The sequence below is a fragment of the Falco peregrinus genome, chromosome 5, assembly GCF_023634155.1.
Source record: "Falco peregrinus isolate bFalPer1 chromosome 5, bFalPer1.pri, whole genome shotgun sequence".
Lineage (NCBI taxonomy): Eukaryota > Metazoa > Chordata > Aves > Falconiformes > Falconidae > Falco > Falco peregrinus.
In genome coordinates this window covers 27,506,727-27,520,016 of record NC_073725.1, presented here as the reverse complement: position 1 = coordinate 27,520,016, position 13,290 = coordinate 27,506,727, and positions in this window count along the sequence as shown.

Sequence of the window (13,290 nt, the reverse complement as noted above, 5' to 3'; positions counted from 1 at the left end):
CGCGGTGGGCGAGCAAGTGTCCCTGCCCGGGGTTTTTTGCCTGCCTCTGCAGCACCGCGCAGGGCCCCTGGCCAGGGCTCCTTTGGGCCATTCTGGCCAGGTGCCTGCTGCTGGTGCCCCACGAAGGTGGCCTCGTGCCCCGCACGCGGGGGGAGGAAGCTTTCGAGGCTCCCAGGGGGCCCCCAGCGTGGCCCCCGCGGGTTGCTGCTTTTCCTCGGTAGCACTGAGCACAGCCCCTGGCCAGGGCTCCTCGGGGCCCTTTCGGCCAGGTTCTTGCCCGCTGCCCTCGCACCCCCGAGGCACCCCCGTGCCCTGGCGCTCTGGCTCTCTTGCCCATCGCAAGCCTTGGCAGGAGCCAGCTCTGCAAAACCATCTCATTGTCGTTTTTCAACCGGTGGTGAATGCCGGGAACAGAAGGCTCTCCTTGCATAGTGTTTATGGTTGGCCACTTTGGAGACAAGACCGCTAGGCCACGGACGTCTGCTCTGAGGGAGCAGTGCTCGCCAGGAAGCCTGTCCCAGGGATTGACCATTTGAAGTGTGATCAAGGAACAAAACAAGTTTTGTACGTTTTCCCAAGAGAATGACCTCCCCACAAGCAGGGCAGGAACAAATGTCCCTTGGTGCATCGGTAAGGAGTGGTGAGAAAATCCTGCGCCTGGGGGGCTGCGTCACCCCTGGTCACCCCCGTGTCACAGTGCCATCACCTGGCAACGCAGCAGTCACAGTGCCCCGGGGGAGTACAAAAGGGGCCTCGTCCTGTGTCCCCTGTCCAGAGCTGGCCTGGCACTGGCCTGAAGACACCCGAGAGGAAGGCCTGGAGGGGCCGGTGGGATTCCCCGGGGGCTGAGGGAGGAAGGCTGGGGGACACTGGATATGAAGTTGCTGGAGCTTCTCCGCTTCAAGGGCAGCTGTGACAAGGCTATGTTCCAAGTTCATCTGATGGATGGAAATCTCGCTTGAGCCTTCAGGGAGCAGACACAAGCCCCTCAGGGGATGAGAAGAACCACCAGCACCTGGAGGTGCTCAAGGCTATTGGGCTTTTTCAGCTGGACAGCCATGGCACCACCAAGGGAATGCCTTCTTGAGGAGCGCTGCAGAGCTCACCGACTTCATCCCTGTGGAGCCAGGGGCGGTGGCCGTGAGTTATGGGATGCAGAGATATTGCCTGGGGTCCCAGAGTTTTGGAGCACCCACTGGTTCCCTGCCAGGCACGGGAAGGATTCTTGTCCCCCCAGGTCGATCAGGCCAGGGGTGTTTGGTCACTCTTGGAAGCCCCTGAGGTGGCTCCGGGCTGAGGGAGAAGAGGGCTGGGGCATCTCCCAGGAGGCGTGCCCGGCCCGTGGGACGAGGAGGCCGGTCCCGCTCACGTGCTCAGGGAACAGCCGATCGCCAGCGCTGCCTGGGGTCAGGAAGGAATTTTCCCCCGGGGCACATTGGCACTGGCCCCCGGGGGTTTTTTGCCTTCCTCTGCAGCACTGAGCGCGACCGCTTGTCAGGGCTCCTGCGGTCCCTCGGGCCAGGTCACCGCCTGCTGCTGGTGCCCCACGAAGGTGGCCTCTCGTGCCCCGCAGCTGGGGGGAGGAAGGCTTTTTTTCCCCCGCGGTGGGCGAGCAAGTGTCCCTGCCCGGGGTTTTTTGCCTGCCTCTGCAGCACCGCGCAGGGCCCCTGGCCAGGGCTCCTTTGGGCCATTCTGGCCAGGTGCCTGCTGCTGGTGCCCCACGAAGGTGGCCTCGTGCCCCGCACGCGGGGGGAGGAAGCTTTCGAGGCTCCCAGGGGGCCCCCAGCGTGGCCCCCGCGGGTTGCTGCTTTTCCTCGGTAGCACTGAGCACAGCCCCTGGCCAGGGCTCCTCGGGGCCCTTTCGGCCAGGTTCTTGCCCGCTGCCCTCGCACCCCCGAGGCACCCCCGTGCCCTGGCGCTCTGGCTCTCTTGCCCATCGCAAGCCTTGGCAGGAGCCAGCTCTGCAAAACCATCTCATTGTCGTTTTTCAACCGGTGGTGAATGCCGGGAACAGAAGGCTCTCCTTGTCATAATGTTTATGGTTGGCCACTTTGGAGACAAGACCGCTAGGCCACGGACGTCTGCTCTGAGGGAGCAGTGCTCGCCAGGAAGCCTGTCCCAGGGATTGACCATTTGAAGTGTGATCAAGGAACAAAACAAGTTTTGTACGTTTTCCCAAGAGAATGACCTCCCCACAAGCAGGGCAGGAACAAATGTCCCTTGGTGCATCGGTAAGGAGTGGTGAGAAAATCCTGCGCCTGGGGGGCTGCGTCACCCCTGGTCACCCCCGTGTCACAGTGCCATCACCTGGCAACGCAGCAGTCACAGTGCCCCGGGGGAGTACAAAAGGGGCCTCGTCCTGTGTCCCCTGTCCAGAGCTGGCCTGGCACTGGCCTGAAGACACCCGAGAGGAAGGCCTGGAGGGGCCGGTGGGATTCCCCGGGGGCTGAGGGAGGAAGGCCGGGGGACACTGGATATGAAGTTGCTGGAGCTTCTCCGCTTCAAGGGCAGCTGTGACAAGGCTATGTTCCAAGTTCATCTGATGGATGGAAATCTCGCTTGAGCCTTCAGGGAGCAGACACAAGCCCCTCAGGGGATGAGAAGAACCACCAGCACCTGGAGGTGCTCAAGGCTATTGGGCTTTTTCAGCTGGACAGCCATGGCACCACCAAGGGAATGCCTTCTTGAGGAGCGCTGCAGAGCTCACCGACTTCATCCCTGTGGAGCCAGGGGCGGTGGCCGTGAGTTATGGGATGCAGAGATATTGCCAGGGGTCCCAGAGCTTTGGAGCACCCACTGGTGCCCTGCCAGGCACAGGAAGGATTCTTGTCCCCCCAGGTCGATCAGGCCAGGGGTGTTTGGTCACTCTTGGAAGCCCCTGAGGTGGCTCCGGGCTGAGGGAGAAGAGGGCTGGGGCATCTCCCAGGAGGCGTGCCCGGCCCGTGGGACGAGGAGGCCGGTCCCGCTCACGTGCTCAGGGAACAGCCGATCGCCAGCGCTGCCTGGGGTCAGGAAGGAATTTTCCCCCGGGGCACATTGGCACTGGCCCCCGGGGGTTTTTTGCCTTCCTCTGCAGCACTGAGCGCGACCGCTTGTCAGGGCTCCTGCGGTCCCTCGGGCCAGGTCACCGCCTGCTGCTGGTGCCCCACGAAGGTGGCCTCTCGTGCCCCGCAGCTGGGGGGAGGAAGGCTTTTTTTCCCCCGCGGTGGGCGAGCAAGTGTCCCTGCCCGGGGTTTTTTGCCTGCCTCTGCAGCACCGCGCAGGGCCCCTGGCCAGGGCTCCTTTGGGCCATTCTGGCCAGGTGCCTGCTGCTGGTGCCCCACGAAGGTGGCCTCGTGCCCCGCACGCGGGGGGAGGAAGCTTTCGAGGCTCCCAGGGGGCCCCCAGCGTGGCCCCCGCGGGTTGCTGCTTTTCCTCGGTAGCACTGAGCACAGCCCCTGGCCAGGGCTCCTCGGGGCCCTTTCGGCCAGGTTCTTGCCCGCTGCCCTCGCACCCCCGAGGCACCCCCGTGCCCTGGCGCTCTGGCTCTCTTGCCCATCGCAAGCCTTGGCAGGAGCCAGCTCTGCAAAACCATCTCATTGTCGTTTTTCAACCGGTGGTGAATGCCGGGAACAGAAGGCTCTCCTTGTCATAATGTTTATGGTTGGCCACTTTGGAGACAAGACCGCTAGGCCACGGACGTCTGCTCTGAGGGAGCAGTGCTCGCCAGGAAGCCTGTCCCAGGGATTGACCATTTGAAGTGTGATCAAGGAACAAAACAAGTTTTGTACGTTTTCCCAAGAGAATGACCTCCCCACAAGCAGGGCAGGAACAAATGTCCCTTGGTGCATCGGTAAGGAGTGGTGAGAAAATCCTGCGCCTGGGGGGCTGCGTCACCCCTGGTCACCCCCGTGTCACAGTGCCATCACCTGGCAACGCAGCAGTCACAGTGCCCCGGGGGAGTACAAAAGGGGCCTCGTCCTGTGTCCCCTGTCCAGAGCTGGCCTGGCACTGGCCTGAAGACACCCGAGAGGAAGGCCTGGAGGGGCCGGTGGGATTCCCCGGGGGCTGAGGGAGGAAGGCCGGGGGACACTGGATATGAAGTTGCTGGAGCTTCTCCGCTTCAAGGGCAGCTGTGACAAGGCTATGTTCCAAGTTCATCTGATGGATGGAAATCTCGCTTGAGCCTTCAGGGAGCAGACACAAGCCCCTCAGGGGATGAGAAGAACCACCAGCACCTGGAGGTGCTCAAGGCTATTGGGCTTTTTCAGCTGGACAGCCATGGCACCACCAAGGGAATGCCTTCTTGAGGAGCGCTGCAGAGCTCACCGACTTCATCCCTGTGGAGCCAGGGGCGGTGGCCGTGAGTTGTGGGATGCAGAGATATTGCCAGGGGTCCCAGAGCTTTGGAGCACCCACTGGTGCCCTGCCAGGCACGGGAAGGATTCTTGTCCCCCCAGGTCGATCAGGCCAGGGGTGTTTGGTCACTCTTGGAAGCCCCTGAGGTGGCTCCGGGCTGAGGGAGAAGAGGGCTGGGGCATCTCCCGGGAGGCGTGCCCGGCCCGTGGGACGAGGAGGCCGGTCCCACTCACGTGCTCAGGGAACAGCCGATCGCCAGCGCTGCCTGGGGTCAGGAAGGAATTTTCCCCCGGGGCACATTGGCACTGGCCCCCGGGGGTTTTTTGCCTTCCTCTGCAGCACTGAGCGCGACCGCTTGTCAGGGCTCCTGCGGTCCCTCGGGCCAGGTCACCGCCTGCTGCTGGTGCCCCACGAAGGTGGCCTCTCGTGCCCCGCAGCTGGGGGGAGGAAGCCTTTTTTTCCCCCGCGGTGGGCGAGCAAGTGTCCCTGCCCGGGGTTTTTTGCCTGCCTCTGCAGCACCGCGCAGGGCCCCTGGCCAGGGCTCCTTTGGGCCATTCTGGCCAGGTGCCTGCTGCTGGTGCCCCACGAAGGTGGCCTCTCGTGCCCCGCAGCTGGGGGGAGGAAGGCTTTTTTTCCCCCGCGGTGGGCGAGCAAGTGTCCCTGCCCGGGGTTTTTTGCCTGCCTCTGCAGCACTGCGCAGGGCCCCTGGCCAGGGCTCCTTTGGGCCATTCTGGCCAGGTGCCTGCTGCTGGTGCCCCACGAAGGTGGCCTCGTGCCCCGCATGCGGGGGGAGGAAGCTTTCGAGGCTCCCAGGGGGCCCCCAGCGTGGCCCCCGCGGGTTGCTGCTTTTCCTCGGTAGCACTGAGCACAGCCCCTGGCCAGGGCTCCTCGGGGCCCTTTCGGCCAGGTTCTTGCCCGCTGCCCTCGCACCCCCGAGGCACCCCCGTGCCCTGGCGCTCTGGCTCTCTTGCCCATCGCAAGCCTTGGCAGGAGCCAGCTCTGCAAAACCATCTCATTGTCGTTTTTCAACCGGTGGTGAATGCCGGGAACAGAAGGCTCTCCTTGCATAATGTTTATGGTTGGCCACTTTGGAGACAAGACCGCTAGGCCACGGACGTCTGCTCTGAGGGAGCAGTGCTCGCCAGGAAGCCTGTCCCAGGGATTGACCATTTGAAGTGTGATCAAGGAACAAAACAAGTTTTGTACGTTTTCCCAAGAGAATGACCTCCCCACAAGCAGGGCAGGAACAAATGTCCCTTGGTGCATCGGTAAGGAGTGGTGAGAAAATCCTGCGCCTGGGGGGCTGCGTCACCCCTGGTCACCCCCGTGTCACAGTGCCATCACCTGGCAACGCAGCAGTCACAGTGCCCCGGGGGAGTACAAAAGGGGCCTCGTCCTGTGTCCCCTGTCCAGAGCTGGCCTGGCACTGGCCTGAAGACACCCGAGAGGAAGGCCTGGAGGGGCCGGTGGGATTCCCCGGGGGCTGAGGGAGGAAGGCCGGGGGACACTGGATATGAAGTTGCTGGAGCTTCTCCGCTTCAAGGGCAGCTGTGACAAGGCTATGTTCCAAGTTCATCTGATGGATGGAAATCTCGCTTGAGCCTTCAGGGAGCAGACACAAGCCCCTCAGGGGATGAGAAGAACCACCAGCACCTGGAGGTGCTCAAGGCTATTGGGCTTTTTCAGCTGGACAGCCATGGCACCACCAAGGGAATGCCTTCTTGAGGAGCGCTGCAGAGCTCACCGACTTCATCCCTGTGGAGCCAGGGGCGGTGGCCGTGAGTTATGGGATGCAGAGATATTGCCTGGGGTCCCAGAGCTTTGGAGCACCCACTGGTGCCCTGCCAGGCACGGGAAGGATTCTTGTCCCCCCAGGTCGATCAGGCCAGGGGTGTTTGGTCACTCTTGGAAGCCCCTGAGGTGGCTCCGGGCTGAGGGAGAAGAGGGCTGGGGCATCTCCCGGGAGGCGTGCCCGGCCCGTGGGACGAGGAGGCCGGTCCCGCTCACGTGCTCAGGGAACAGCCGATCGCCAGCGCTGCCTGGGGTCAGGAAGGAATTTTCCCCCGGGGCACATTGGCACTGGCCCCCGGGGGTTTTTTGCCTTCCTCTGCAGCACTGAGCGCGACCGCTTGTCAGGGCTCCTGCGGTCCCTCGGGCCAGGTCACCGCCTGCTGCTGGTGCCCCACGAAGGTGGCCTCTCGTGCCCCGCAGCTGGGGGGAGGAAGGCTTTTTTTCCCCCGCGGTGGGCGAGCAAGTGTCCCTGCCCGGGGTTTTTTGCCTGCCTCTGCAGCACCGCGCAGGGCCCCTGGCCAGGGCTCCTTTGGGCCATTCTGGCCAGGTGCCTGCTGCTGGTGCCCCACGAAGGTGGCCTCGTGCCCCGCATGCGGGGGGAGGAAGCTTTCGAGGCTCCCAGGGGGCCCCCAGCGTGGCCCCCGCGGGTTGCTGCTTTTCCTCGGTAGCACTGAGCACAGCCCCTGGCCAGGGCTCCTCGGGGCCTCAGAATCTTCGGTCTGAGAGTGTACTGTTGTTGTCAGTCTCTTGTGTTTTAGTATGCTTTTCCAGGGAAAACATCTTTTAACTATTTCCAAAAATGAGTACATGAAGAAAAAAAATAGTCCACAGGGAATTGAAAAGGTATTGCTCACTTCCAGAGATTTGCAACCGTTCAGGAACATGTCCTGCTTCATACTGATGGCCTGGTCTCTGAGCCTCAACAGGGTCAGTAATGTTGGGTTTGCCATCCTGTGGAAATGCAGCAAAACTGGATTAACACAGAAGACTTCCAAAAACCTGCGCTTCACTCATGGTTTTTACAAATTTGTTCAGATAGTCAAATTATCTTGAGATGATCCACAGCTCTCATGCCTATCAGAATGTACATACCTTCTACTCTCAATATGACAGAGGCAATTGCCAGGCTGGGACACGACTGCCCCTTCAATCCCTTCTGCTTAGTGCAGGGCTGGGAAGAAATGTCCACAGAGATTTCCTCAGCACGTGTTCTTCGGGAAAGGAGGAGGTAGGAAGATGAACTGAGAGGGGAGTGGAGAAGCAAAGCAAAGGGAAGAGAAAAGAAAAGAAAAAAGAAAAAAAGAAAATATGAAAAAGAAGAGAATGGTTCAGCTGGAAGGGACCGACAACAACCGTCTAGTCCAATACCTGGCCTCTTTAGGGTTAACTAAAGTTAAAGCATAGTGTTAAGGGTGTTGTGACACACTGACAGGTGTGGGGCATCAATCACCCCTTTAGGAACCCTGTTCTAGGGTTTGACCGATCTCTTGGTAAAGAAATGTTTTCTTGTCTCAATTTTGAATTTTGAGCCATTCCCAGGTGTCCTGGCACTGGCTCCCAGGGAGAAGAGATCACCTCCCTCTCCCCAGCCCCTCAGGATGCTGTAGAAAGTGGTGGTCACCCTTCAGCCTTCTCCTCTTCAAACTAGAGTGCTCTGCTGCTCCTCAGAGGACACACCTTCCAGCACCTTCCCCAGCTTTGTACACTCCTCTGAAGAGAATTCAAGTACCTTAATATCCTTTTTAAATTGTGGATCCTGATTTACAGATTGCATTTACCTACTGTGACTTCCTACAGCTATAGCGAATTATTTCAGGATGTGTTACTTCAGCATGCATTTACCTTGTGGGGCTCCTTTGAAAAAAAGAAAGCAAAGGAATAATCAGCAGGATTATCAGCAGGATAATCAGTGGGGTGATCACGGGGATAATCACCTTTGGATGGGCTGCTTATGCTGTATTTAATGCACCCCAGGATGCAGTTTCCCCTCTTGGCTGCCAGGGCACACTGCTGACTGCTGTTGAGCCTGCAGTCAACCAGCACCCCCAGAGCCCTTCCTGCAGGGCTGCTCTCCCGCCACTCCTCTCCCAGTTTATGGTGCAAAATTCAGCAATGCTTGATTGAATCCTGGATTGAACCTGCAATCCTGGTAAGGCTAAGTGGAGATTGGAAAATAGGCTTTACTTAGTCTTTACAGAGCTTTTTGAGTTTGGAAGAGTCTGCATTTCAGGATGATCTGGCTTAGTAACTTCTGCAGGTCAATTCTGGCCAAGAACCTCTCTGCCTGACAGATCATGATTTTCTACCTTGTGGAATGAGACTTAACATCATCCCTTTCTTTGGCTGGTATAGGTGGTGTCTCTGCCTACCTAAATGTCATCTGTGGATTGTAGTAGCAGATGTCTACCTGCTCCAATACATTGTTTAGATCTTTTGGAACATGGTGTGAGGTATGAATTTTGTGAGGTAGGAAGACAACGTGTAGTTAATGCTGCAATACTGGACATTATTTTGTTCCAAGCCTTAATCATCAAAGACATGAGGGTATTTCATGACTTCATTCCCAGAGAATGAAAGATCTTGACCTGAATTTGCAGTGTCTGTCTGAGTTCCAAGAGGAACTTCCTTTTTTTGGGTGCATTTTTTTACTTCATGGGTGTGTTGAGAGGATAATGGCAATTAGCGACTGCCATTGCTTCTGAATAGGAGAACAGTGAAGCTCTATAGGTGCTTAGACATACCTAAGACCATGCAGTGTTATCTTCATACTGAGAAGTACTTCAGGATATAGCACAAGCTATTTAATTGTAGTTAAAGAACCTGTGTTTCTGCTACTCTAACAGAACTTTGCAAGAATGAGCTGAGACCCCAAAATAGCTCTATGAAAATAGCTCTAAGAAAACCAGATTATCTGCATAGTGGGAAATACGAGATACGGAGAGCCAGACAATACTAGTCTCTGGAACACTGAAGCTACTACCTTGTCCTTAGGTAACTCTCATCAGAGCATTTGGAAAAGAGACAAACAGTAAAGGTGCATAACTGGCATATTTTGTCAACACCAACTGAACCAAAACACTCAGGGAATGGAGGTGGAAAATGTCATGTTTCTGGATCCCAGGTGGTCACAGGTAGCATATAGGCACCAATCTGTTTAGAGCTCATTGTGAAATGTGATGCTGTACTTGGCTTTGAGAGATGTACCTTGTTGTAGGGCCTTATGCATAGAGCCTGACTAATGCAATGACCTGACTGCGGGGCTGGAGAGAACTTGAAACATGGGGCTGGAGAAAATGTGCCTTTGTAGTTTCCTGTAAGTACATACATATACACGAGGCTACCAGGCACATTAGTGGCTTTTTTTAGGAACCTGCACAGGCGTCAGCAGTGTAGCTGGAATTACTCCACATTTGCAATTCAGAGGTACCTGAATTCTGTCTGAATCCTTCAGAGTGTAGGTATCTACATGAAAGCACATGGTCTAATCTCATTTTCATCATGTTCTAAAGGATAAACCTGTTTTTGGTCAGATTAATGGTCAGAAAAGCCTGTTAAATGCACAGCCATATATATATATGAAAAATGCTGTTGTATTTCTCCTCTACGATTAACATTAGCACAGGTCTTTGCATTCTCCTGCTGCTCTGAGATGAGGAGAGTGAAGATGACAAAAGAGCAGCAGGAGAATGCAATTTTTGTCTGACAGTTTCAGTAACATGAAAGATGCAGAATGACAGTGGAAGGTTTTTAGCACACAGCTGCTTAAATCTGAAATATGTTGACTGGCTTAGAAACCAAGTGTACTGTTCTTAGGGGGTACATCAAGGGACTGCATACGCATATATATAGACAGTGAGTAGGGACACAGATAATTCCTCTGGCACAACTTCACTTTAAGTCCTAGGAAGTTATGTTACATTTAATTACCTCATACAAACACCTCAGCTTAGTCAGTCAAAAATAACTGAAGGAAGCTTATCTATCTCCATCATGTATGTAAGAGACTACCTTATTTCCCCCTTCCCTTTAACTGGATTGTAACATAGCTGCAAGGGGATGCGCTGCTGTTTTCCAGCTGGGCTAGCAGGCTGTGTATGCCTTATGGAGACTCCTCTCCATGACTGTGTGTGTACAATTGGCTGTGAATGGTATATCTGCTCAATATTTGATGCACACACACTGTAGAAAACAGGGTTATGTGTGTGCTTGTCACTGCAAAGAGGAACTCCTACCAGTTTTATCTGCGTGACAAACCACTGGAGGCACACAGGCCATTTCAGCATGTCTCAGCCACCAGCAAGAACACAAAGCCAAGCGTCGTTCGAACAAAGTGCTTAAGGGAGGCCAACCTGAAGCATCCCTGTTTCTGATTGGACTCCTATAATGTCATTACCTACAGATACTGTCAGACAGAGCTGGAAAGGGCTGTTTATTAGGAATCCTGTATTTGGTCAGCTGGTGTTGAAGGCAAAGATATGTACTTTAGCAGAACTGAACAAATAAGCGGTTTTGTTAGAAACTCAAATAGGTACCAGTTTTGAAGGCAATGTCACATTACATCATACCCATTCCAAATGACTGGAAAAAGGCTGGATTTGAGTGAGCTGTAGAAATATAATTAAACTAAATATTCACTTCTATGTAAAACAATGCATGCAAAGTTACACATTGATTTTTAAGTGGGTCTTTGGCACTTGCATGAACATTAACCTGAAGAGAGAAGGATAAAGAAGAAAGGGAAATAAAATGCCAGAATATTATATGAAGTAGCAATAATTTTATTAATTTATTAAATGAATTATTATTTTTTTGCTTTACTCTGTGATGTATCCTTTATATAAAAATACATAACTTTGTTTAAGGTGAAGCATGTGTACTTTTTCAAAGGCATGAAGCTATTAACCCAGCCAACTTTGGAAATGTAGGTGCCTTGCCTTCTGTTTAGTACATGGTGAGATGTCACTGTTTGCCGCTTAGTCATTTGGGACATTTCTAGATGAAAATCTTGGATACAGTTGTGGTAGGGTCATGGTCTTTGAGCCAATAGAACTGAAGGAACAGCTGGGTCAAATTTTGAAGGAAATCTTATTAGTCCTAATGGAGCATTGTAACAGGAGCGCTTCATTCAGCTTTGGGCTATCTGGAGTCAGTCTGCACACTTAACGGCCTCACCTGGGAGGACTCGAGTCTGCAGGGTTTTGACAAACAGAATAATTTCTAAGGATAAGTATTAATAAGAGAGGCCACGGTTTATAGAAATTCTATGGGATCAGCATCTTACAGGCCTGTGTACCTTTGCAGGGATTTTGGATAAGTGGATTCCCATAAGCTTGAGTCTCTAAAGAGAGATATTTGCTTAGAGCATAATATTTATAAAGTGGTTGCAATGAATTTTCCTGTCAGCGGTGAGTGAATCACAGCTCTTTTGGACAGCCTAATTTGTACCAGCTCATTTTAAAGTGAAAAGCTCTGCCAGCAAATTTTACCTTTTTAGGAATTAATCTGGGTGTTAAAACTTCTTTTTCAAACCTTTGGAGAAACATCAGTATTTGACAATCATGTTGGCAGAGTATTTGCAGATTCCCCATGTTTTTCCTGTGTTTCAACAGTTTGATTTTGCTAGCAAAAATACCATATTTTAGGAGTACTTTCTTTAGCAGAGTAGCAGAACTGGCAGTCCATATCTAAAAACACCTTTCTAATAACTAAAGCTGTAATACTTGTTGCAAAATACTCTGATAAATGAACTATATAAACTTTCTTTTTCTGAAATAAGTATAAGAAACTCAAATTAATAAGCATTGTTTTAGTACTTCAACTGTGGTGATTGATCACTGGATCCTCTCCATCTGCATGCTGTATATAATCTGAAATAATTATGAAACAGGGTCAGATAATTTTGATTTAAGTACAAAAATTAAAGGAAAAAGGTTCTGGCTCTGGCTACATCCAGTGAATTTGGCAGATTGTTAGACTGAAAGATACAGTGTTTTGTGTAACATGCAATACTGTCAATTTTGCTGTAGGGTGATGGTTTAGAGATAGAAATAAAGAACTGTAATAGGCCACAAATATTTCTGATGCTGCAAAAGTATACTAATGAAACTGGAGGGTTTTCCTGAGGAAAAAACTACATTTGCTTAGATGTATCAAGGATCAAGTACAATGGTTTACACTAGTTGAGGCTTTTATTAAAAATTAACAAAACCCAAACCCTGGTAAAAAGCAAGAATACAGTCAAATGAATGCTTGAAAGAGCAAAGACCTAGATCTGCATCAGCTTCTGTATTTTCCTAAATATAATCACTGTCTGATTTGAGTCTGTCAGATGTCTTTACCATGCTGTGGATTGCTACAATTAATAGTCCTGGTTTCCAGAAGTTTTAAGAACATTAAATTCAAGAGAACAAACACAGCTAATCAAGTAAAATTTATAAAATGGAGTGCAGCTTAAGTAACATGGATTCCAGAGACCACAATGAAGTGAATTCTGTTAAAAACACCACATGGCTCATCTTGTGGGGGTTTTTTTTCCTTCTTTTTTCAAAAATACCCCTGTTCACATTCTGCCCCTGAATGTCTGTTGATTTGGAGTGAAATCTGAAAACCGAAGGATATAATTTTAGTCTGAGATCTGAGTCTTAATTTCAGTAACCACCATAATGGCAAAATTTACTTGGAAGACTGTATGTAGATGTGATAATACTCTTTAATTATACTGCTGCTCAGACTGTAAAAGTGCCAGAGTTAGAGACACACTGGAAAAGGATCAGTATTCATCTAGTCTTTCAAATCTAATTATCTGAATATATCAGCAGCTATGGAAAGTACATGGGGGAATTACAGTATCTCTTTTATCAGTACTTAGCCATTAGGCTCTACTGCATTAAAACCAGTAAATAATAATAATAGTAATTCCTTTTTTCTCTGAAATGAACTTGTGCAATTAGACCAAAATATAAGTCAGTCATTATAAGTTTCTGCTCACAGTAATTCTATTTTTAAAAAAATCTATGTGATTGGTTAGCTTAAAGAAAAGGAAAAAAGAAGTAGATAAAAGGTATCCAGACGAATCCAAATTTGTAGACACTGAGAACTTAGATAAAATGTCTGACTGCTGTTAACTCTGCATGAAAAGATGATTATGAAGGAAATAATTAT